Source organism: Cherax quadricarinatus, chromosome 28 (assembly GCF_038502225.1).
Source record: "Cherax quadricarinatus isolate ZL_2023a chromosome 28, ASM3850222v1, whole genome shotgun sequence".
Lineage (NCBI taxonomy): Eukaryota > Metazoa > Arthropoda > Malacostraca > Decapoda > Parastacidae > Cherax > Cherax quadricarinatus.
The window spans coordinates 28,079,911-28,102,628 of record NC_091319.1 but is presented as its reverse complement, the minus strand read 5'-3'; the positions used below and the strand labels follow the sequence as shown (position 1 = coordinate 28,102,628).

General features: G+C 44.8%; 1 protein-coding gene across 2 annotated transcripts in view; it reads left to right on the top strand.

Moving 5' to 3' along the window:
* Positions 1-22,718, top strand: part of LOC128693164 (guanylate cyclase 32E-like) — a gene marked incomplete at its 5' end in the record, with an annotated part of 162,251 nt that overhangs the window by 10,629 nt on the left and 128,904 nt on the right.

Genomic DNA, 22,718 nt, shown 5'->3' with positions numbered 1-22,718 from the left:
AAGTAATTTTGATCAACGTAAAAAAATGAAGAACGAGAAAAAGCTTTGATAAACGAAAAAAAAATAAGAGGAATGAAAAGACCTTTGATGAATGAAATAAAATTGAATGGAAAAAAAGGCTTTGGCAAAAGAAGAAATCTTTGAGGAATAATTAAAATCAAAAGAATGAACCGTATTTTGCTGAATAATAAACTTAGACGATTGTCACTAACATAGAATGAAGGAATATGATTGTAGTTGATTAACAAAAATGAAATAGTGGAAATAGAAAACAAAAATACAGATTATCTTATCGAAATCTGAGGAAGTATAAAAAAATTATTTGGCAAGAAAAGTTTTTATGGGGAACAAGCAATCAAATATTATATTAATTAGTCATTATTATTATTGTTTATTATGACTTACCATTATTATTATTATACTTGTCAAAGGAACGCCTTCCGCTTGAACAAAAGAATGGAAAAATAAATCATGAATAACTTGAGGAATAATAACTAAGATAATTTTCTAAGAATTTTAATTAAAATTCTGTAAAATAAAATTGGCCGCTGTGGTTTGAGGATGATGTTGAGACAGGAGTGTCTTATGCCCAGGATGGTTTTCTGTGATGTTTTCAGAAGAAAAGTTGTTGGTTATCCTGGGTGGCGGTGTTCGTCCGATGTTCGTCCGTCCTGTCAATACTTGGTCACAGTACCACACTTCATATTTCGAAGACATGAGGAGTCGTTATGTCCCAATATGTCCCGCTGACAGGGATCTTGCTCCAGTAACTAGCGTCTACCATGGCTGACCAGGCCAGCAGCACAGATGATAAAAAAACAACACTTGTTACCTAAGAGTTAATAAGAATAACATTGAAGAAAGACAAAGGGTGGTATTCTACTTTAACATCATTACTGGTAATCAGATAAATCAGTAACAATGGACAGAAATATGGTAGATCACCTTACCTGATCAGGAGAAGAGTGGAAGGGAAGTGATTCTCCAAACTTTAACCCACACCAGGTAGGGTTAATTCTACCAGGAGTAGAAATTAAAGCAAATCAGACCCCCCCTTTTTTTAAGGGCTTTTCCCTCACAATACTGATGTAGCACCAATTAAGCCAAGAGTCATACGTAGCCTTCTGATTTGATCCGAGAAAGGGAAGGATAAATTCTATTATTTGCAGGAAGAACTCTTCAACAGCATCAAGGCACTGACCTAAATGCTCGTAATGTTTAAAGCTTTGTAGGAGAATGAGAGAGAAACTAGATGACATAGAGAGAGGGTGAAGGAGATGCCATAGAGAGTGGGTGAAGGAGATGACATAGAGAGTGGGTGAAGAAGATAACATAGAAAGAGGGTGAAGAAGATAACATAGAGGGTGAAGGAGATGACATAGAGAGAGGGTGAAGGAGATGACATAGAGAGTGGGTGAAGAAGATAACATAGAGGGTGAAGGAGATGACATAGAGAGAGGGTGAAGGAGATGACATAGAGAGTGGGTGAAGAAGATAACATAGAGAGAGGGTGAAGAAGATAACATAGAGAGAGGGTGAAGAAGATAATATAGAGAGAGGGTGAAGGAGATGACAGAGGGTGAAGGAGATGACAGAGAAAGAGGGTGAAGAAGATAACATAGAGAGAGGGTGAAGAAGATAACATAGAGAGAGGGTGAAGGAGATGCCATAGAGAGAGGGTGAAGGAGATAACATAGAGAGAGGGTGAAGGAGATAACATAGAGAGAGGGTGAAGGAGATGACATAGAGAGAGGGTGAAGGAGATGACAGAGAAAGAGGGTGAAGAAGATAACATAGAGAGAGGGTGAAGAAGATAACATAGAGAGAGGGTGAAGGAGATGACAGAGAAAGAGGGTGAAGAAGATAACATAGAGAGAGGGTGAAGAAGATAACATAGAGAGAGGGTGAAGGAGATGACATAGAGGGTGAAGGAGATGACATAGAGGGTGAAGGAGATGACATAGAGAGAGGGTGAAGGAGATGACATAGAGGGTGAAGGAGATGACATAGAGAGAGGGTGAAGGAGATGACATAGAGGGTGAAGGAGATAACATAGAGAGAGGGTGAAGGAGATAACATAGAGAGAGGGTGAAGGAGATGACATAGAGGGTGAAGGAGATAACATAGAGAGAGGGTGAAGGAGATAACATAGAGAGAGGGTGAAGGAGATGACATAGAGGGTGAAGGAGATAACATAGAGAGAGGGTGAAGGAGATGACATAGAGGGTGAAGGAGATGACATAGAGAGAGGGTGAAGGAGATGACATAGAGGGTGAAGGAGATGACATAGAGAGAGGGTGAAGGAGATGACATAGAGGGTGAAGGAGATAACATAGAGAGAGGGTGAAGGAGATAACATAGAGAGAGGGTGAAGGAGATAACATAGAGAGAGTGTGAAGGAGATAACATAGAGGGTGAAGGAGATGACATAGAGGGTGAAGGAGATAACATAGAGAGAGGGTGAAGGAGATGACATAGAGGGTGAAGGAGATAACATAGAGAGAGGGTGAAGGAGATGACATAGAGAGAGGGTGAAGGAGATAACATAGAGAGAGGGTGAAGGAGATGACATAGAGGGTGAAGGAGATAACATAGAGAGAGGGTGAAGGAGATGACATAGAGGGTGAAGGAGATAACATAGAGAGAGGGTGAAGGAGATGACATAGAGGGTGAAGGAGATGACATAGAGAGAGGGTGAAGGAGATGACATAGAGGGTGAAGGAGATGACATAGAGAGAGGGTGAAGGAGATGACATAGAGAAAGGGTGAAGGAGATGCCATAGAGGGAAGGTGAATGAGATGACATAGAGAGAAGGTGAAGGAGATGACATAGAGAGAAGGTGAAGGAGATGCCATAGAGAGAGGGTGAAGGATATGACATAGAGAGAGGGTGAAGGAGATGCCATAGAGAGAGGGTGAAGGAGATGCCATAGAGAGAGGGTGAAGGAGATGCCATAGAGAGAAGGTGAAGGAGATGCCATAGAGAGAAGGTGAAGGAGATGCCATAGAGAGAAGGTGAAGGAGATGCCATAGAGAGAAGGTGAAGGAGATGCCATAGAGAGAGGGTGAAGGAGATGCCATAGAGAGAGGGTGAAGGAGATGCCATAGAGAGAGGGTGAAGGAGATGCCATAGAGAGAAGGTGAAGGAGATGCCATAGAGAGAGGGTGAAGGAGATGCCATAGAGAGAAGGTGAAGGAGATGCCATAGAAAGAAGGTGAAGGAGATGCCATAGAGAGAAGGTGAAGGATATGCCATAGAGAGAAGGTGAAGGAGATGCCATAGAGAGAGGGTGAAGGAGATGCCATAGAGAGAGGGTGAAGGAGATGCCATAGAGAGAGGGTGAAGGAGATGACATAGAGAGAGGGTGAAGGAGATGACATAGAGAGAGGGTGAAGGAGATGCCATAGAGAGAGGGTGAAGGAGATGCCATAGAGAGAGGGTGAAGGAGATGCCATAGAGAGAGGGTGAAGGAGATGCCATAGAGAGAGGGTGAAGGAGATGACATAGAGAGAGGGTGAAGGAGATGACATAGAGAGAGGGTGAAGAAGATGACATAGAGAGGGTTAAGATGATGCAGAGGTTAAAGATGACACAGTGAGGGGTGAACATGATGCAAATGAAGAAGGAAGGACGTAGCGCAGTGAAAGATGATGATAATGACGCCGAGAGGAGAATGAAGATGACAGTGTAATGTAGCCCATGGGGAATTGGAGGTTTGATCCATGGAAAGGGTGGCTCCTCTTCCTTAGATCAAGAGCATTTAACCAGCATCAAAAACTTCTCCCTGATGGGAGAAATAATAAGACAAGATGTCGACAGTATACATTTTATGTGAGTGCCAAGTAAACAATTGGTGTTGAGTGACAACTATACAACTGGTGGTATGTCACAATTATATAGCTGGTGGTATGTGAAAATTATATAACTGGTGAGTGAGAGCATAACCGGTGGTGTGTGAGTGACAGCATAACCGGTGATGTGTGAGTGACAGCATAACCGGTGATGTGTGAGTGACAACATAACAGGTGGTGTGTGAGTGACAACATAACCGGTGATGTGAGAGTGACAGCATAACCGGTGATGTGTGAGTGACAGCATAACCGGTGATGTGTGAGTGACAACATAACCGGTGATGTGTGAGTGACAACATAACAGGTGGTGTGTGAGTGACAGCATAACCGGTGATGTGTGAGTGACAACATAACAGGTGGTGTGTGAGTGACAGCATAACAGGTGGTGTGTGAGTGACAACATAACAGGTGGTGTGTGAGTGACAACATAACAGGTGGTGTGTGAGTGACAGCATAACAGGTGGTGTGTGAGTGACAACATAACAGGTGGTGTGTGAGTGACAACATAACCGGTGATGTGTGAGTGACAACATAACAGGTGGTGTGTGAGTGACAGCATAACCGGTGATGTGAGAGTGACAGCATAACCGGCGATGTGTGAGTGACAACATAACCGGTGATGTGAGAGTGACAGCATAACCGGTGATGTGAGAGTGACAGCATAACCGGCGATGTGTGAGTGACAACATAACTGGTGGTGTGTGAGTGACAACATAACCGGTGATGTGTGAGTGACAGCATAACCGGTGATGTGTGAGTGACAACATAACCGGTGGTGTGTGAGTGACAACATAACCGGTGATGTGTGAGTGACAGCATAACCGGTGGTGTGTGACAACATAACCGGTGGTTTGTGAGTGACAGCATAACCGGTGATGTGTGAGTGACAACATAACCGATGGAGTGTGAGCGACAACATAACTGGTGGAGTGTGAGTGACAACATAACCAGTGGTGCGTGACAACATAACCGGTGGTGCGTGACAACATAACCGGTGGTGTGTGTGACAACATAACCGATGATGTGTGAGTGACAACATAACCGATGGAGTGTGAGCGACAACATAACTGGTGGAGTGTGAGTGACAACATAACCAGTGGTGCGTGACAACATAACCGGTGGTGCGTGACAACATAACCGGTGGTGTGTGACAATATAACTGGTGGTGTGTGAGTGACAACATAACTGGTGGTGTGTGAGTGACAACATAACCGGTGGTGTGTGAGTGACAACATAACCGGTGGTGTGTGAGTGACAACATAACTGGTGGTGTGTGAGTGACAACATAACTGGTGGTGTGTGAGTGACAACATAACCGGTGGTGTGTGAGTGACAACATAACCGGTGGTGTGTGAGTGACAACATAACCGGTGGTGTGTGAGTGACAACATAACCGGTGGTGTGTGAGTGACAACATAACCGGTGGTGTGTGAGTGACAACATAACTGGTGGTGTGTGAGTGACAACATAACCGGTGGTGTGTGAGTGACAACATAACCGGTGGTGTGTGAGTGACAACATAACCGGTGGTGTGTGAGTGACAACATAACCGGTGGTGTGTGAGTGACAACATAACTGGTGGTGTGTGAGTGACAACATAACCGGTGATGTGTGTGACAACATAACCGATGATGTGTGAGTGACAACATAACCGATGGAGTGTGAGCGACAACATAACTGGTGGAGTGTGAGTGACAACATAACCAGTGGTGCGTGACAACATAACCGGTGGTGCGTGACAACATAACCGGTGGTGTGTGACAACATAACTGGTGGTGTGTGAGTGACAACATAACTGGTGGTGTGTGAGTGACAACATAACCGGTGGTGTGTGAGTGACAACATAACCGGTGGTGTGTGAGTGACAACATAACTGGTGGTGTGTGAGTGACAACATAACCGGTGATGTGTGTGACAACATAACCGGTGGTGTGTGAGTGACAACATAACCGGTGGTGTGTGAGTGACAACATAACCGGTGGTGTGTGAGTGACAACATAACTGGTGGTGTGTGAGTGACAACATAACTGGTGGTGTGTGAGTGACAACATAACCGGTGGTGTGTGAGTGACAACATAACCGGTGGTGTGTGAGTGACAACATAACCGGTGGTGTGTGAGTGACAACATAACCGGTGGTGTGTGAGTGACAACATAACCGGTGGTGTGTGAGTGACAACATAACCGGTGGTGTGTGAGTGACAACATAACCGGTGGTGTGTGAGTGACAACATAACCGGTGGTGTGTGAGTGACAACATAACCGGTGGTGTGTGAGTGACAACATAACCGGTGGTGTGTGAGTGACAACATAACCGGTGGTGTGTGAGTGACAACATAACCGGTGGTGTGTGAGTGACAACATAACCGGTGGTGTGTGAGTGACAACATAACCGGTGGTGTGTGAGTGACAACATAACCGGTGGTGTGAGTGACAACATAACCGGTGGTGTGTGAGTGACAACATAACCGGTGGTGTGAGTGACAACATAACCGGTGGTGTGAGTGACAACATAACCGGTGGTGTGTGAGTGACAACATAACCGGTGGTGTGTGAGTGACAACATAACCGGTGGTGTGAGTGACAACATAACCGGTGGTGTGTGAGTGACAACATAACCGGTGGTGTGAGTGACAACATAACCGGTGGTATGCGAATGATGACAACCAACTCGTAGCATGCGAGAGAAAACAATATTATTGGTTGTATGCGTGTGTGTAACATCTTGTATAGTGATGCGTATGTGACTAGAACGTAACCGGTGGTACGTGTGACATCATGGCTGGTGGCATGTGTATGTGTTACATCATGGCTAGTGGCATGTGTGCTGCATCATGGCTAGTGGCATGTGTGCTGCATCATGGCTAGTGGCATGTGTATGTGTTACATCATGGCTAGTGACGTGTAAGTGTTACATCATGGCTAGTGGCATGTGTATGTGTTACATCATGGTTAGTGACGTGTATGTGTTACATCATGGCTAGTGACGTGTAAGTGTTACATCATGGCTAGTGGCATGTGTGTGTGTTACATCATGGTTAGTGACGTGTATGTGTTACATCATGGCTAGTGACGTGTATGTGTTACATCATGGCTAGTGGCATGTGTGTGTTACATCATGGTTAGTTGCAAGTGTGTGTCATATAATGGCTAGTTGCATGCGCGTGTGTTACATCATGGCTAGTTGCATGTACGTGTGATACAACATCATGGCTAGCGACATTGTGTAACAACATCATAGATGGGATGTGTGTGTGTGTGTGTGTGTGTGTGTGTGTGTGTGTGTGTGTGTGTGTGTGTGTGACATTGGCATAACTAGTGGTCTTTGAGGGACAACTGTACACAAGGGGCATCATTAAATTTAATATGTAATACCAACAATTTGACGAATGAGGTGCATGTGCTCCACATGTGTGCCTTGTCTGAGAGAACCTCCACCTGTGTGTCTTGTCTGAGAGAACCTTCACCTGTGTGTCTTGTCTGAGAGAACCTTCACCTGTGTGCCTTGTCTGAGAGAACCTTCACCTGTGTGCCTTGTCTGAGAGAACCTTCACCTGTGTGTCTTGTCTGAGAGAACCTTCACCTGTGTGTCTTGTCTGAGAGAACCTTCACCTGTGTGTCTTTTCTGAGAGAACCTTCACCTGTGTGTCTTTTCCGAGAGAACCTTCACCTGTGAGTCTTGTCTGAGAGAACCTTCACCTGTGTGTCTTTTCTGAGAGAAACTTCACCTGTGAGTCTTGTCTGAGAGAACGTTCACCTGTGTGTCTTGTCTGAGAGAACCTTCACCTGTGTGTCTTGTCTGAGAGAACCTCCACCTGTGTGTCTTGTCTGAGAGAACCTTCACCTGTGTGTCTTGTCTGAGAGAACCTCCACCTGTGTGTCTTGTCTGAGAGAACCTTCACCTGTGTGTCTTGTCTGAGAGAACCTCCACCTGTGTGTCTTGTCTGAGAGAACCTTCACCTGTGTGTCTTTTCTGAGAGAACCTTCACCTGTGTGTCTTTTCCGAGAGAACCTTCACCTGTGAGTCTTGTCTGAGAGAACCTTCACCTGTGTGTCTTTTCTGAGAGAAACTTCACCTGTGAGTCTTGTCTGAGAGAACGTTCACCTGTGTGTCTTGTCTGAGAGAACCTTCACCTGTGTGTCTTGTCTGAGAGAACCTTCACCTGTGTGTCTTGTCTGAGAGAACCTTCACCTGTGTGTCTTGTCTGAGAGAACCTTCACCTGTGTGTCTTGTCTGAGAGAACCTTCACCTGTGTGTCTTGTCTGAGAGAACCTTCACCTGTGTGTCTTGTCTGAGAGAACCTTCACCTGTGTGTCTTGTCTGAGAGAACCTTCACCTGTGTGTCTTTTCTGAGAGAACCTTCACCTGTGTGTCTTTTCTGAGAGAACCTTCACCTGTGTGTCTTTTCTGAGAGAACCTTCACCTGTGTGTCTTTTCTGAGAGAACCTTCACCTGTGTGTCTTGTCTGAGAGAACCTTCACCTGTGTGTCTTGTCTGAGAGAACCTTCACCTGTGTGTCTTGTCTGGGAGAACCTTCACCTGTGTGTCTTGTCTGAGAGAACCTTCACCTGTGTGTCTTTTCTGAGAGAACCTTCACCTGTGTGTCTTTTCTGAGAGAACCTTCACCTGTGTGTCTTGTCTGAGAGAACCTTCACCTGTGTGTCTTGTCTGAGAGAACCTTCACCTGTGTGTCTTGTCTGAGAGAACCTTCACCTGTGTGTCTCGTCTGAGAGAACCTTCACCTGTGTGTCTCGTCTGAGAGAACCTTCACCTGTGTGTCTCGTCTGAGAGAACCTTCACCTGTGTGTCTTGTCTGAGAGAACTTTCACCTGTGTGTCTAGTCTGAGAGAACCTTCACCTGTGTGTCTTGTCTGAGAAAACCTTCACCTGTGTGTCTTGTCTGAGAGAACCTTCACCTGTGTGTCTCGTCTGAGAGAACCTTCACCTGTGTGCCTTGTCTGAGAGAACCTTCACCTGTGTGTCTCGTCTGAGAGAACCTTCACCTATGTGTCTTGTCTGAGAGAACCTTCGCCTGTGTGTCTTGTCTGATAGAACCTTCACCTGTGTGTCTTGTCTGAGAGAACCTTCACCTATGTGTCTTGTCTGAGAGAACCTTCGCCTGTGTGTCTTGTCTGATAGAACCTTCGCCTGTGTGTCTTGTCTGATAGAACCTTCACCTGTAATGAGGACGGAAACTTTGAAACGGAAGTCAATGAAAGAAGCACAGAAATGCAGTAGTTAAAGAGGTGGTCACATTCAGACGTGGTCCACATGGCTATATGTTTCTTCACAAAAATATTCAGTTGCTTCCCAGTTGTGTTAACCACACTTGGAGTAGTGTAGGAAAACTAAATCTCTGAGTTTTTTTTTTTTTACAGAAAATACACTGCGATGCATCCGAGATTAAATGTGGCAAGATAAGAAGGGTAAGAGATTGATTGAGAGGTGGAGGATAATGTGGAAGATGAAGTGGAGGAAGTGGTGAAAGATTAGGTGAAGAAACAAAGTAGATGTGGGAAAGAAGAGGAGGTTAAAAAAAATTAGGAGCAGTAGTTTGAGGGAGGGGAAGGAATGGGAAGTAAGTGAGAATGATTGAATAATAAGTGGGGAGAAGACAGTATGCGAGGATAAGATGTAGGTGAAAAGAGGAGGTTAAAGAGGAAGTAAAGTTGAAGTGGAGGAGGTGCAAAAGATGGTCGATGATGTGGAAGAGGAGGTGAAGGAGGGAAAGTAGAAAGAGGATAAGAAAGGCAGATTAGGAGATGAATTAGAGGGATGAGAAATATGAGAGGTGTAAGGATATGTAGGAGGCACAGGAGGTGGAGGAGGCACAGGAGGTGGAGGAGGCACAGGAGGTGGAGGAGGCACAGGAGGTGGAGGAGGCACAGGAGGTACAGGAGGTGGAGGAGGTACAGGAGGTGGAGGAGGTACAGGAGGTGGAGGAGGTACAGGAGGTGGAGGAGGTACAGGAGGTGGAGGAGGTACAGGAGGTGGAGGAAGCACAGGAGGTGGAGGAAGCACAGGAGGTGGAGGAAGCACAGGAGGTGGAGGAAGCACAGGAGGTGGAGGAAGCACAGGAGGTGGAGGAAGCACAGGAGGTGGAGGAAGCACAGGAGGTGGAGGAAGCACAGGAGGTGGAGGAAGCACAGGAGGTGGAGGAAGCACAGGAGGTGGAGGAAGCACAGGAGGTGGAGGAAGCACAGGAGGTGGAGGAAGCACAGGAGGTGGAGGAAGCACAGGAGGTGGAGGAAGCACAGGAGGTGAAGGAAGCACAGGAAGTGGAGGAAGCACAGGAGGTGGAGGAAGCACAGGAGGTGGAGGAAGCACAGGAGGTGGAGGAAGCACAGGAGGTGGAGGAAGCACAGGAGGTGGAGGAAGCACAGGAGGTGGAGGAAGCACAGGAGGTGGAGGAAGCACAGGAGGCGGAGGATGAAGTAGAAAAAATGGTGTAATAATGTTGGTAGAATTACAGACAGTATGTTAGGAGAGAGGACACAAGTGCAATTAATGCAACAATAAAATGCTATATTAGATGCACATGTGACCTTTTACCTCAGAGACGAAATTGGAAGTGGTGGAATAATAGGAGGAGATAGTACAGGAGGAGATTAAATAATAGCAGGAGGTAGTAAAGGAGGAGAAATTATTTGGAAGATAGAGAAGAATAAAACAAGCAATAAGTATGATAAGATAGTAAGAATGCCTACAACCGAAAACGTGAAGATATTTATGCAGTAACAAATATTAAGTATTGACAGTATTTTCAAGAGATAATGCAGACGAAAATAAAAATTTCCAAGACGCAAGTAAAGAAATGTGGCTGTTGAAACGAAGTAAAAAAAGCATGAGTACTGATTATATATATATATATATATATATATATATATATATATATATATATATATGTATTTTTTTTTTTCAACAAGTCGGTCGTCTCCCACCGAGGCAGGGTGACCCAAAAAAGAAAGAAAATCCCCAAAAAGAAAATACTTTCATCATCATTCAACACTTTCACCACACTCGCACATTATCACTGCTTTTGCAGAGGTGCTCAGAATACAACAGTCTAGAAGCATACACACATAAAGATACACAACATATCCCTCCAAACTGCCAATATCCCAAACCCCTCCTTTAAAGTGCAGGCATTGTACTTCCCATTTCCAGGACTCAAGTCTGACTATATGAAAATAACCGGTTTCCCTGAATCCCTTCACTAAATATTACCCTGCTCACACTCCAACAGATCGTCAGGTCCCAAGTATCATTTGTCTCCATTCACTCCTATCTAACACGCTCATGCACGCTTGCTGGAAGTTCAAGCCCCTCGCCCACAAAACCTCCTTTACCCCCTCTTTCCAACCCTTTCGATCACGACCCCTACCCCTCTTTCCTTCCCCTATAGATTTATATGCTTTCCGTGTCATTCTACTTTGATCCATTCTCTCTAAATGACCAAACCACCTCAACAACCCCTCTTCTGCCCTCTGACTAATGCTTTTATTAACTCCACACCTTCTCCTAATTTCCACACTCCGAATTTTCTGCATAATATTTACACCACACATTGCCCTTAGACAGGACATCTCCACTGCCTCCAACCGTCTCCTCGCTGCTGCATTTACCACCCAAGCTTCACATCCATATAAGAGTGTTGGTACTACTATACTTTCATACATTCCCTTCTTTGCCTCCATAGATAACGTTTTTTGACTCCACATATACCTCAACGCACCACTCACCTTTTTTCCCTCATCAATTCTATGATTAACCTCATCCTTCATAAATCCATCCGCCGACACGTCAACTCCCAAGTATCTGAAAACATTCACTTCTTCCATACTCCTCCTTCCCAATTTGATATCCAATTTTTCTTTATCTAAATCATTTGATACCCTCATCATCTTACTCTTTTCTATGTTTACTTTCAACTTTCTACCTTTACACACATTCTCAAACTCATCCACTAACCTTTGCAATTTTTCTTTAGAATCTCCCATAAGCACAGTATCATCAGCAAAGAGTAACTGTGTCAATTCCCATTTTGAAATTGATTCCCCATAATTTAATCCCACCCCTCTCCCGAACACCCTAGCATTTACTTCTTTTACAACCCCATCTATAAATATATTAAACAACCATGGTGACATTACACATCCCTGTCTAAGACCTACTTTTACCGGGAAGTATTCTCCTTCTCTTCTACACACCCTAACCTGAGCCTCACTATCCTCATAAAAGCTCTTTACAGCATTTAGTAACTTACCACCTATTCCATAAACTTGCAACATCTGCCACATTGCTCCTCTATCCACTCTATCATATGCCTTTTCTAAATCCATAAATGCAATAAAAACTTCCCTACCTTTATCTAAATACTGTTTACATATATGCTTCAATGTAAACACTTGATCTACACATCCCCTACCCACTCTGAAGCCTCCTTGCTCATCCGCAATTCTACATTCTGTCTTACCTCTAATTCTTTCAATTATAACCCTACCGTATACTTTTCCTGGTATACTCAGTAAACTTATTCCTCTATAATTTTTACAATCTCTTTTGTCCCCTTTCCCTTTATATAAAGGGACTATACATGCTCTCCGCCAATCCCTAGGTACCTTCCCCTCTTTCATACATTTATTAAACAAAAGTACCAACCACTCCAACACTATATCCCCCCCTGCTTTTAACATTTCTGTCATGATCCCATCAGTTCCAGCTGCTTTACCCCTTTTCATTCTACGTAATGCCTCACGTACCTCCACCACACTTACATTTTGCTCTTCTTCACTCCTAAAAGATGGTATACCTCCCTGGCCAGTGCATGAAATTACCGCCTCCCTTTCTTCCTCAACATTTAAAAGTTCCTCAAAATATTCTCGCCATCTACCTAATACCTCCCTCTCCCCATCTACTAACTCCCCTACTCTGTTTATATATATATATATATATATATATATATATATATATATATATATATATATATATATATATATATATTATTGTAACCACGAACGAGTGGTATTGATCAATATCACTCGTTCGTGGTTACAATAATATATAAATGCTGCTCGTGAGGCTAGTACACCAAACAGGGATGAGAATGAAATTAGCTTAGAAGCTCCCACACTTCCGTATGCCTCGGACGACGGCCCAACAGCTAGCTGTGTGCTGGCTGCGCCATTCTTGTAGGGTTGGGTGGTCCTGTGGTTTAAAGCGTCATGTGGTTCTCGCTTACCATGAGGCAGGCCAGTACAACATGGGTTCGAATCCTTGGCTAGCGCAGTGTAGTTATTGATATACATATATATATATATATATATATATATATATATATATATATATATATATATATATATATATATATATATATATATATATTATTGTAACCACGAACGAGTGGTATTGATCAATATCACTCGTTCGTGGTTACAATAATATATAAATGCTGCTCGTGAGGCTAGTACACCAAACAGGGATGAGAATGAAACTAGCTTAGAAGCTCCCACACCTCCGTATGCCTCGGACGGCGGCCCAACAGCTAGCTGTGTGCTGGCTGCGCCATATGTCAAACCAATGAGGGGAACTGCGATTTAAAAATAACCCCTCTTTGTATAAATAAAGTTTTGTGAATTAATTTCTAAATACGAACCAACGAAAAAATATTTTTCCCTCTGTTTTTTGGTTTTAAAGGGGTATTGTAAAAAAAACCCAAAAATATATTTAGTTGGGTTTTTTTAAAAAAAAAATTTTTCTTTTATAATAAGGTTAGAAATTTTTAAGATTCTTTTGGTGAAAGGTTAAAATTTTTTTTAACCATTAATGAAAAATATTCTTTAAACTATGAAAAAATTTTAGAAAGGAAAAAAATTTAAATGAGTTTTACTCAAAATTGCCCAGTTTTCATTTCCACATTTTTTTTTTATATATATATATATATATATATATCTTTATTTAAAAGGGGTGAAAAAAACATGGGAATAAGGGGGTTTTTAAATCCCCCAGCTAAAGTTTTATCTAAGTTTTTTTTCCCCAGACTCTGGGCCCGGGGTCTTTTCCAAGCAGGGGTTTTGGACCTTTTGGCCCCCCTATCTGGGGTATCTCAAAACCCAAAAGCCTCCATGGGGGGGAGATGCAAATCCCCCCCATTTTTGGTCCCAAATGCCCCAAAGGCCCACCAACTTTCCCCTGTTAGAGTAGTGTAACATGTATTAGTGGATAAACCCATAGACCAATCATATTCTCCTTGGAGCATAATTTTTCATTAAGCTTTTCTTACTGATTAAAATGTGGCTTCATTGGATGAGGAATGCAGCACTCTACGACCTTTTTAAAAACACCAAATTTGACTGAACGGTTTAAATACTTTTTATTTTTAATGTTGATTAAAGGTGTTTTGAGAATACTTTTTCTTAAAAATTAATCTTATTGATTTTTTTGATTCTCATTTTTATCCCCCAAATTTTGAAATACAAAATTTTACATTTTTTCCCTTTTTTAAAAAGGTACAATCCTGGTTTATGATTTTTCCATTTTCACGGGGGAAAAGTTCCTTCCCTAAAATTTAAGTAACTCAAAAATCAAAACCAAAAATATCATTAGTCTTCATCGATTATAGATTCACGAAAATGAAATATAAAAAGAACTGCCTGGGTTATCCCTTCAGGTGTTCCTTTCGGGAAAGGACTCACCCTTTTTCTTTAAAATTTCTCTGGAGGGGGTTGGGATAAACCATCTACTACTAAAGGAAAAATTGCACGTCGGGGGCCCCAAGGTTTAAAATTTTTTTTTACGATTTCTTTGGGTTTTTTCCCAGAGACAAAAGCAGTGGTCAATACGGCAATCTCGGAAATCATTTTTAAAAATTTAAAAATTGAAAAAGGGAAATGTTATTTCGTTTAGAAATAATGTAATAACATGTTTTATGGTACCCAAAAAATTAATGTCTTGGCTTTATTTTTAGATTTTTTTTTTGCATTTTAATCCATGCATTACCCATCCCAAACCCTTTTTAGGGTGGTGGGTGCCTGACCCCAAACCTTTAACTCATAAGTTTCATTTTTCCCCCTTGGGGCGGGGAAAAGGACCAGAAAACCCTGGCTGGGGGCCTGGGAAACCAATTGGCCCCAAGATGAAAAATTCCGGGCCTCCCCCGGGGGAGACTTGGTTCTCAGACACCCCCAAAAGGGGGCCAAGGCCCCCCCTTGGAAAAAAAGGGGCCGGGAATACCAGCAATTTTAAAAATTTAAAACCCAATTTTTGCAAAAAAAAAGGGGTTAAATTCCCCCAAGACTACACATAAAAAAGTAAAAAAAGGGCCCCTTGAATAACTTTTGTAAAATTGGTGATCGGGTTCAAAAAAGGGTTGCATATCAAAAAATACAAATAAATGCACTTTCAAAAAAAATCAACAAAAAAACAAAAAAACTTTTACTAAAAGTGATAAAAATATTCTTGGGTTTTTATACGTTTTTGAGGTAGAACTGGTTGTATGGACATTCCTGAAGTTCCATAAAGATCCCTTTACCCTAAATTCTCTGGTGGGGCCAACCCAAACAATTCACCCCCAATCAAACTGAAAAAAAAAAATAAATTCTCAAAACCCTATTCGTTTGTTAATTCAGATTTGTAATTGCACATATATAAAATATTTATATACATAAAAAAATCACCAAAAACCGCTGGGAAATTTTGCATACCCTTTGACTATGGGGGTGGACACACGATTATCTAATTCCCCCAGGTTTGGCCCTAAAACCCCTTTTCCCTCTTCTTTTTTTGGATCCAAAACTGCCTGCTTTCCCCCTTTCCATTTTCAAGGTGTGTTTGGGAGTCGATGCTGAACGTCCCAGCCAGTGGTATATCTAAAAGCTCCTTATTGCCAATTAAATATTTTCAGCCCATTTCTAAAAATTTCATCAGTATCTCAGTCTGAAAAGGTCTTTTTTGCATCTTTAAAAACCCTTCATAAAGTGAATTTACTCTGGGGAAAAGTTTTCCCCATTTTTAAAAAACCCCCTCCCGGTGGTTAAATTATTTCACAGTTAATAAGAAAATCGGTAAATCTCCCCAACCCAGCTTTCCCCCTTTCCCCCATTCCCGGGACCTTTCAAAACTATTTCACCCCATCATTTTTTAAAAACCCGTAGCCTCCCCCCCCATTCCCGGGGTTCCCAGCCCCCCTATTTCCCCTTTTTTTGAATAAGTATATTTTTTCTAGCTAAGAATTCTTCGGGAAAAAAGGGGACAATCCCCTAATGGAAAAACCATAAATAATTCCAGGGGAAGTTTTTTAAAAAACATTAGGGTCAGATTTGATCATTAATTAGTCACACAGAGAAACGCGAAAGGTTAATGATAATATACTCACCAGGACCGAAGCCCTGACAGGGGTCTTTTCCAGTTGGTGATACGTCCCTGGCTTCCGAAGGAGTGTCAGAGTTTGTAGAAGTGATATACTGTTTACAGCCTAAAACCCATGGCCCGGTGGCCTTCTTTGGGTAAGGGGAATTAAATTTACCAGCCCCTATGGGGGGTTCCCCTATGAAAAAACCCGGGTGATTTTTTTTGGAAGTGGTGTAGCAGTAACCTCCAATCGTCGTCGACGCCCTGTATCTGGAGGACAGCATGTCTTCGGTTCAAGTAGTGTGTTCGGTCCAGGCTGTACAGTAGTGCAAGTCATCTCCAACTTAAACTCGTCTGCTACCCTCACCGCTCACACAGAGCTCGCAGGGAGTAGTAGATGTGCTGGCCAAGAGTCAAGATTAAATCTTAAGTAACCCCCGGGGCCAGTGTTGCCCCTTTTGGAAAGGGAGGCCTCAACTCTAAAAAGTTCTGCCCATTTGAGCCATTCCTCCCTCTTGGGGGGGGGCTCCGGCGTGGTGAAGGGGGCTCTTGGTCGGGGGTTCCCCCTGTCGGTCTTAACCCCCCGGGCCAAAACCTGTCCCCCCCAAATTCTCCCCCCCCTACCCCCCATCCCCCCCATCCCCCTTTTTCCCTTTTCCTCCTCCCCCTCCCCCACCCCTCCCTTTTCCCTTTTTTTTGCCCATTGATTTCCCCCACGGGCGCGCTGGTTCCTAGGGGGGGAAAGGACACGGGAAATCCACCCCATTCCGTTGAGGTTTCTTGGCGGTGGCTTTTTGCCGTGGAATCTGGATTGCCAGGGGGGATCCTCCCCGGTATCCCGGGTTGACAGGTGTTTTTTTGGGGGGCGGGTGTATCTCGGGAAACCACCTTTCGGATTCCCGGGGGTGGTGGCTGAAGGAGGTATGTTTTGTGGCGGATACCCACCCGCCCTCTCTTTTTCCCCACCGGGGTAGCTGGGCGGGTTTGGGGTTGCTCCCCCAGATTGCTGGTTTACTGGCATGAAGGGTGGGTTTTCCCCCGGGGGTTCCTGCTGCATCTCCCTCTAGCGGTGCCCGGGTCCTCGGGGGCCCGGGGGGAAAATTTCCCTACCCTTTCTTTTCCTCTGGGAAACCCTTCCCCCCCCAGCCCCCCTTTTTCTTTTTTATTTTTTTTCTTTTTTTCTTTTTTTTTTCAAAAAAAAAGAAAATTTTTATGACCCCTAGCCCCCAAAACCTGGTCCCCCCGGGCCCCCTTCTTGATCCCCGCCCCCCTTTTCTGGCCCCGCCTCGTCTTTGGACCACTCTTAGACATTCCTCTTTGCCTCTGACCTTTTGGGTGCTGTTTCTCACCCCCTTCAGTACTGGGGCCTCGCCCCAAACCCCTTCCGATTTATCAGACCTTGCTCCCCCGGCAAATTTTCCCGGCCTCCCCTCTACGGTGCGGTTTTTCAAATCACCGCCCCTTTCCCAAAAATGGGACCAACCCCCTTCCCCCGCCAAAACTCAACGAAAATTTTACCTCCCTGATGATCTTTTCCTTACCTTCTCGCCCTCAAACAGTGGGCCCGCCCTTTCCCTTTCCCCACGCTCAGTTTCAGACTGAACAGTGGCCCTAAATTCTTCACTTTACGCCAACTTCCTCTCCCCTATCTTTTGACCATAGTTTTTGGCAAAGGCCCCCTACGCCATGTTGGAAAGATTTTTTTTCTGCTCTTGGAAGGTCGCGCATCATTCCCGTACAGAATCTACCCAGGCTCGTGGCTCTCTCTTTTTCCCCCATATAGATCGGGTTTCCTGTCCCCCCCTTGAAAAACATTTCCCCCCTTCTTGTGGAAATTTTAGTTTTTCTCCCCCTACCATGGTTAAACCCAAAATTTTTCGGACATTGGCACCGACTTCCTAGAACAGCTGGAACCCCAAGATCTCCCCAATCCCCCAAGGTAGACACTTACGTTCTTCCTGCCCGGGGGGCGGAACGATCCCCTAGCAATGTGGTTTCTTTTTAACCCTTTGACGGCCGGAAACCCCACCCCGTTTAAAATAGGGACCCCCATTTTCAATTTCCCGAGGACCCTACAAAAAAGTGTGGGGAAATTGCTGGCGATTTCCCCACCCAGCAAAATTTTGGCAGATCTTGGAATGCCCGGTTTTAAGTGGATGACCATTAAAACCGTCTTGCAACCCATCTCCCTCTTCCTTAACTGCCCAGAGGCTCCCCCTTTTTAAAAACCTCCCGTTGTCAGGTTTTTTAAACGGGGCAAAAATCCGTTACCTAAAAGAGCCCAGAAGGTCTCCCTTATGCCATGGAAATTTCTCATCCCGCCCCCAAGGAGACCCCCCGTGTTTCTTTTTCCCGTTTTTCCCAAACGCCCCCCTTTGGTACCCCATCTTCCCCCACCTCTTGGTTCCTACCTAATAATCCTCCTTACCCTAATCCTTTGCTGTCCTCGGCTCGGGCCCCCTACTTCAACGCCTCAGTCTAACCCTCCTTTTTTGGGGTTCCCTCTCTTACAAGCCTCAGTATCGGCAGGGGCCCTCAAACCCCTTTTCCCCAATCGTCCCCCCCTACTTTAAAAAAGTAAAAAAGGGGCCCGGTAACACCCCCCTGCCCATCTTCCACCTCCCCCTTTTTCCCCTCCTGTCTCTGCCCCTGGTTTTTCCCCTCTCACTGGCTAAATTCAAGTGCAGAGGTTCACCCCCCCTCCCCCTTGTTCCCTTCCCCCCTTTTTCCCTCCCGGGTTTCTTCCTCTTCTACCCTTCGGGTTTCCTGTCTCTTCTGTCCCCTCCCTTCTCAGTTCCCTCCCCCCCTTTTCCCTTTTGTGGTCAGTCCAATACAGTTCCAATTTTTATATCTCCTACAAATTTCCTTTGTCCCCCCATACGACATCCCCAAATTTCCCGAAACATTTGGGAAGCAATCTCTGAATATTTGCAAAACCGGGCCCTCAATGGACACTGACCCAAACCCCGCTCTTTCTCTCTCCTTTTCCCCATCTACGCTCCTTTTTCCCGGCCTTTTCCCCTTCCCTTCTTGAACTTTTTCCACTGCCTCCGCGTTGGACTTTCCCCCTTCTGGCCCGTGGGAACCTCCGGGATTTCAAGTATCTTTATCATTTGCCAATCATTGGTTTTTTAATGGAATACCCGCGGCCTCGGGGGAGGTGTCGGGGGAGCCGGATTTTCCTCCCGGGTTTCCCCCTTTGGTGTTTCCCACGGGGCCAAAATTACCCCTCTGCTGTTATTTCTCCCCATCTCAGGCTAAAATTTTATTGTATTTTTCCCAGATCCTTTTCCTGATGGGATTTTAATTGAAATGCCCTTCTTCTCCCTTTTGTTTCCCTTACCATCAGCTGTTATTCATACTTCGCTGCATTACACAGCACCCCGAAATCCACTTACATAGGTGGTATACGCTCTTTTTTTTATATCTCTCCCTTCTCGGGCATTATCTTTTCCCATTTTGCCTTCCTTTTTTAAAATCATTCCGCCACCATTCTTTTATTGGTATTTTTAAACCCACCATTTCCTCTGGGGAGGTCTCCCTTTGATTCCCGTGGAATTCATTTGGGGCTTTCTTGCCACCACCCCTCCATTTTTTAAAAACCGGTACTCACCCCCCTTTTTTGATCCTCGGACTCATCTCTCTTTTTGTATCAATCCCCAGTCTGCTTTTCCCCTCCCCGCATTAGACTTTCCCGGGTCTGTTCTCCCGGTTCCATGCCCAGTGATCTTTTCCCCAATCTTTCCCTTTTTTCCCCCTTCATTTCCCTTCCCCCTTTTACGTTTTGGCAATTTAATCGGGCAAATTAAACCTTTACTCACCGCTTTTTAAAGGGTTCCTTCTTCGTCCTCCATCGATGAGTTTTAATTTTTGCCCTCTTTTCACCGCAGCTTCTCTTCCTATCCCCCCAAACTTCAGGAGGCATTCTCAGAAATGCGTCCCTTGGGGTAAATCTCCTCTTGTCCTCGTCGGTACTTTGAAACGCTGCATGGGGCGGGCCAGTACAATAAAACCCCGAAACGACTCCTTGTTTTTTAAACGAAGCGTGCGATCGCTCGCCGTTTTCATCCTGCCCAAAAAGCACTTGTTTGGCGGAGATTATTCCCCACCATCACCTCTCTTCCTTTTGGGTGCAGTTTTGGAAAAAAGTACGAAAACTAGTGGTAAATTTTTCCCCGGGCCCCAGCTCCTGTTCGGAGTTGCCAGTTTGATAAAAAAACCCACAAAGATTTCCCAAATTGGAAATTGGCAATAAATCTGCCCCATTTTTGGGGACTCCATTTTCCCCCTCTTTTTCTTTCCTCAAAGTTTTTCCCAGGGGTTGCCCCCTTGGATTTTTCTTCTCTCAGGAAGAACAGTTTTCCTTTACACCTTCAAGAACGGGAAAGGCAACACTCTCAGCTTGTCGATCATAAACAGCTGGGGACAACATTCATATTCGTATGCTACAACATTTACATCAGTCAGCCCCCTTGCAGCCCCTTTACGCCTTTAAATCTTATTTGGTCACGGAGTTTTTCCCCACGGCTGTTGGGAAATCCGCCATTGTTCCCCCTTTCCGGAAACCAGGCACTGGGACATGAAACCTCCACTATCGCCCCATTGCTCTTACCAGTGCATTTTTGCAAAAGTAATGGAACTCTGTAAATGGACGTTTAGTGGGGAAAATTTTGAGACCCAACAGTCTCTCCCTCGTAAATTTTAAACCGAAAGGGACGTTCTACCAAGCCCCCTTCCCTGCGCTTGGATGTATGTTGGGTAATGCCTTTGGGGGCCCTCAGTTTTTTCCATTTTTTGACCTTGAAGGCATAGGGCCCCGGAGGTATAATATTTTAGCCCAAAGTCCCTCCTTAGGCCTTCGGGGCAACCCCTCCCCATCCTTCCTTAGAATTTTTTAACCCCAAGGGCATTTCCGTGTTGGGTTAATAATGTACTCTCCCGGACTTTGCCCAAGCTGGGGGTGCCCCCCGGGGGGATGTGTTCTGAGCACAACACTTTTTCCCTTGCTAAAAATTGGTTGTTTTAGTCTTCCATCAAAAATTTTTGGGCATCACTCTATGTTGGTGGGTTCGCTAAAACCTGTTCGGGCTGACTGTCACCTCCCCAGTTTCTCTCCCACATGCAGTCGACCGTGTTTCCAATTGGGGCCCCCACACATGGTTTAATTTCCCCTTTTTCCCCCCCAAATCCCTTTTACTTTGACGCTCTGTCATCTCTGATCCGTGCACCCTTGGTACGTATCCCTGGGCTTTTCAGTCAAGTTTTTGGGCCTCCTCTTTGATCATGGGGTTTTCCCGGAAAACCCCCACCTTCCATTTTTTAGAATGGTCATGATAATTGTTGTTCTTTTTTTTTGCCATATAACCCCCGTCCCCTTTTCTCTTCCCTTGCCCTTTATTCGCTCTTGTCCCTTTTCTTCAACTACCACCCCTTTTTTTGTAAAGTAGCATTTCCCTTTTTCCCCACCCCTGGGGGAAAATTGGGTTTCAGGGTCTGTTCTTTCTCCCTCCCTTGCTCAAAAACCCAACTTTTGGGCCTTCCCCCTCTTTTTTTTTGACCACTTTTCCCCTCTCATTTTTCCTTTTCCCTTTTCTGTGTAAAAGATGGCTCTAAGTCTTCTGACGGCGTAGGATTACGGGAGTGTTTTTCCGGGCAGCGTCGTAAAAGGGGATTTATCTTCCCGCTAGTATTTTTCTGCTGAATTATATCCATCCTTACAGCCCTTATCCATTGCATCTTCCTGTTTTCATCATTTTTGGGTTTTCCTAGACACCCTTGGGCTTTACAGGCTATACAAAAAAATTTTATAAACCCCCATGGGCCTCCCTATCCCAAATTTTGGGTACGCCGCGTCTTTTCTAAGCCAAAAAATATTTTTTTTAGGGGCCCCGGTTTTTGACGTACAGGGCAATGAACAGGCGAAAACTGCTGCGCAGTCAACAATTTCCGACCTACCATTTCTTATAAATTTTTCCCTGTACGGACTATTTTGCTGTAATATTTCCCCCGCCCTTAACCCCCTTGGGCCCCCGTTTTGGGCTACTTTTTCCCAAAAAACTTTAGTCTTAAAAAGTATAGGTTCTTGGCCCCTCTTCTTATCCCAATTTAAAAGGGGTTTGGGGGGGACTCTCTCCCCGTCTTCCTTTTCCCCCTCGTCTTACTCATGGATATCTCATGGGAGGCGTCTTGCTCCTCTCGTGAGAATTGCCCAAACTCCCTTATCGGGCAGCCCATTCCCTTTTGGGCTGCCCACTTTATCAACAGGCACCAGAATTTCCCCTGTCTCGTCTTCCCCCAGCTTCTCTCTTTACCCCCTCGCTGGTGGGGCCCCCCTTTCATCCCGGGCCCCCTTTACCGGCAACGGCGGCTGGCTTACCGGTTCCCCGATGCCCTTGCCTCCTTTGTATCTCTTGCTACCCTCTCCCCTCTATCCCCCTGCCCCCTTTTTTTTCTGAACCTGCTTTATCATCCCCCCCCCTTCTATCCCAATTTTCCCCTTTCTTCCCCTGCCCTGCAGG